The following is a 3,575-nucleotide window of genomic DNA, read 5'->3' as shown; positions in this document are numbered from 1 at the left end:
AATACATTGAGCCAATCATGTGTTGTGAAGACATCGTGCCAATCATGTGTTGTGAACTTACCGCTAGAGCAAGATTGGTGTCGTGAAGCCTTGCTCACGCGCATTTCTGCCTGATAGGATGCCCGATGAGTGCCCAAAAAGTGTTGCAATATGGCCGCCGAGTGGAGGGACTTGCCTAAAAGGACTTTGGTTATATCATCAGATTTACAGTACACTTTTATTTCTTACCAGCACACGTATCCTGTATTTCACCTGCCAGTATCTTTATTTGCTTAATACCGCTATGTATATTAGGAGGGTGCTGTAGCAAACAGGGTTTACATAGATTACATGAGTTCATACATTTTAAACTCGTTTTTACATAGATTATATGAGTTTATACATTTCAAACGTTTTTACATACATTACATGAGTTCATACATTTTAAACTCGTTTTTACATAGATTATATGAGTTTATACATTTTAAATTTGTGTTTATAGTCGGAGGACTTGGTGATTGTTTTTAAGTTCAAAATCCTTAATAAAAACAAAAAGGCTTTCTTTTCAATCATTTACATTCATGAATAAAGAATATGGCCAAAAAAGACCACACATTTCTATAAAATATATAAATCGACACGCCATTGTCTACAATGATTTGTGAAGTCTCTGAGTTCACCGCATCTCCACTCAGCACCAGACTCTCTGACCTCATGTCCATTCAGTGTGTGGGCTCAAAAGAACGCTGAACACTGACTGCACTCTTTTCTTTTCAGCGTGGCCTGTGATTGTTGCCCTGCTCATCCACCCAAATGTTTGCCCCGTATTTCTGCCACTTGAAGTTGTAGTCTCTGGTCACAATAAAGGACCTGTTGGTTTGGATTTCTTTATTTTCAACTATTTTCTTCACATAATCATCCCTGGAGCTGTCGTTCTCCACATAGACGCTGACGTAAATTGGCCCAACCATATCAAGTTTTGCGAAATTGTCTTTTGGAATCCATTCATAGCCGACACGGGAATCGGGTTCAAACTTCAACTTAGCACTGCCATCCCCCCTGTTTGAAAGCGTCACCACCGCTTCAGTCAGCCGCATGTTATCCGTGCTGTAGTACAACCGGATGGGCGCACCGGAGGCGTTGGCCACATGGGTGATGGTGCTTCCGTGAAGGATGGTCTTCCCCAATTTGCTCCACATTGTTGATTTCAGAGTGAAAGACCTGTGGAGCAAATGTGAAAGAAGCAGTGATGCTGTGCAAAAATAGGGCGTAGGGAAGGGGTCTTATCAGTTGCCCAGTGGCCAGGCAACATAGGGGTCGAGGTGGGCTAGTGGGGAGACTTCATAGGGGTCAAGGTGGGCTAGTGGGGAGGCTACATAGGGGTCAAGGTGGGCCAGTGGGGAGGCTACATAGGGGTCAAGGGTCAAGGTGGGCCAGTGGGGAGACTTCATAGGGGTCAAGGGTCAAGGTGGGCCAGTGGGGAGGCTACATAGGGGTCAAGGTGGGCCAGTGGGGAAGGGTCAAGGTGGGCTACATAGGGGTCAAGGGTCAAGGTGGGCCAGTGGGGAAGGGTCAAGGTGGGCTACATAGGGGTCAAGGGTCAAGGTGGGCTAGTGGGGAGGCTACATAGGGGTCAAGGTGGGCCAGTGGCGACCAGATTGCAAACTCAACATGGTCAGATGTTACCTGTCAAGGACATGAATGAATGAAAATCTTCAAAAACATTTCTATCTACTCTTTCATATTGGACTACTTCGACAACTTTTTTCTGCCAACCAACTTTTTCAAATATGTTTTTCACCTCCTAACAACTCCTAAATTTGAAATGCATGTTTCCTATATCCATGAAAGCTGTTGTAAAACCCCTACTCAAAAAGAATAACCGGGATCCTTCCATGCCAAACAACTACATGTCCATATCCATTCTACCATTTCTTGGCAAAATGTGTGCGCACGGTGCCATTTTGAGAAAATCCAAGATAAACAAACATACGGGTTAAAATGTAGAATTTCACGTTTTTGCATAATTCGACATTATACAGTCTACACTTTCATATTGTGAACAAAGTTCACGGAAAAACAAACTTTTTGACTGTTTAACCCTCTCTGTAATAACAGTGCCTTCACACTATAAAGGGTGATATTCTCCTCTTCTGGTGTATCCTGTCGAGAGAACCATGCCAACTTTGGATGCGGTTATCTTAGCGATACTTTTTGCAATACCCTCGATATACCTATCGTTGGAAAGCTTAATTTATGGCCATTCATGTGAGCACAATAACGTATTTTTTTTTATTTTACCAAAGTGATTGGTTTCGCCCATCTTCCCACACACACACACACAATTAAAAGACTAATTGTGTGACAGTGTGCAATTTCTTCCGTGTGGTAGATATTTAGGGCCTATGAGTGTATGAATATTTATAGTTGCTTGGTATATTAATGTAGCCTACACTGTAGTCCACCCATTTTAAAATGTCTCACCTCTAGGACTTACACCACTGATTTACAAAAAATAACTGCAGTTGTACTGTAGTTATACTAATAACAGTAGTGTTTGCATGTCCGAAATACTGCATTTCTGCAGTAAAGTACAGTACTATGCTATGACGTTTTTTGTGTCCAAACTACATTTCCTGAAAAAGAACTGCAAATATTTCCTCCAAAATGTGGAGTAAGTAATAAGTTATTTTTTGTAAGGGACATAGCTTAGGTTCACATAACCACTAGGCCTATTGCATCTTTTGAAAAAGGGCTGTCTATTTTGTAAATTATGCAAAAAACAAAGCTTTCTCCCTTTTGGTCTTTTGAGAATCTTGAAACATGTTGCATATTCATTTTATCTCTGAAACACATCTTAACGTAAATCTTAAAATATTTCGATGAGCCCAGGTCAGATTCAGATTCATTAGGGCAGCAACGAAACCAAGGCCAAAGGTTTGTATCGGTATTCCGAGGCTAATGAATCTTCAATTACAAATCCAACATAACATTTGGAATTAGAGAAGCCAAAGTCTTCGTTAAAAACGATATGCGTTAAAGCTGTTTTGGTAACACTGTTAATTTACTCAAGACAGAAATGTTTTCAAAGAAACGTTGAATGAATTACTTACCAAGGACAAAAGGCAAACTTTTCAAAATATTTCAGATGAAAAGTAGGGAACTTTGTACCCTCTTGTAAGTGAGCAAAAAAAGCTAAAGGAGCAACAAGTTCAGCTCGCAAACCGAAACCGAGCTGTGAACTCCTGACGAGCGGAAGTCATCATTCATATCGAGAGCCAGCGCCTCCCGGTGGCAAGCAGTGTTGTGACATCAGCGTCACGTTTTGGAGAAGCCCCTGGCTCAGTCTGGCTGCAGCTACATATCATGGCTGGGCTCAATGTGGGGCGGAGTGCAACGTTGAGCTCAGCCCACCTTCAGCACGTCTTCTCACGCTGACCATGTCCATGTAGGGCCTGCCTGGTTTCCTACTGTCCAAGTTAGATTTTCTCAACATAATCTCTAGGAAGAATGCTTAAATCTATAAAAGCGTATCCTCAACTTCATAGACTTAACATTTACATTTAGCCATGTAACAGGACATATATAATGAATAC

The 3,575-nt window shown here is 41.7% G+C and overlaps 1 long non-coding RNA gene across 1 annotated transcript; it reads right to left on the bottom strand.

Moving 5' to 3' along the window:
• Positions 1 to 246: 246 nt before the first annotated feature.
• On the bottom strand, positions 247 to 3,198 carry LOC143121262 (uncharacterized). The gene is made up of 2 exons (XR_012986459.1): positions 3,093 to 3,198; positions 247 to 1,200 (listed from the first exon to the last, which is right to left on the bottom strand). It is a non-coding gene; the product is annotated as an uncharacterized LOC143121262 (long non-coding RNA).
• Positions 3,199 to 3,575: the final 377 nt, after the last annotated feature.

The sequence above is a fragment of the Alosa pseudoharengus genome, unplaced genomic scaffold (genome assembly GCF_046254945.1).
Source record: "Alosa pseudoharengus isolate Yale_2024_CS ecotype anadromous, Long Island Sound unplaced genomic scaffold, YU_APseudo_1.1 YU_APseudo_1.1_scf_13, whole genome shotgun sequence".
Taxonomy (NCBI): Eukaryota; Metazoa; Chordata; class Actinopteri; order Clupeiformes; family Clupeidae; genus Alosa; species Alosa pseudoharengus.
The sequence above is the reverse complement of the archived record's forward strand: the minus strand, read 5'-3'. Positions and strand labels throughout refer to the sequence as shown.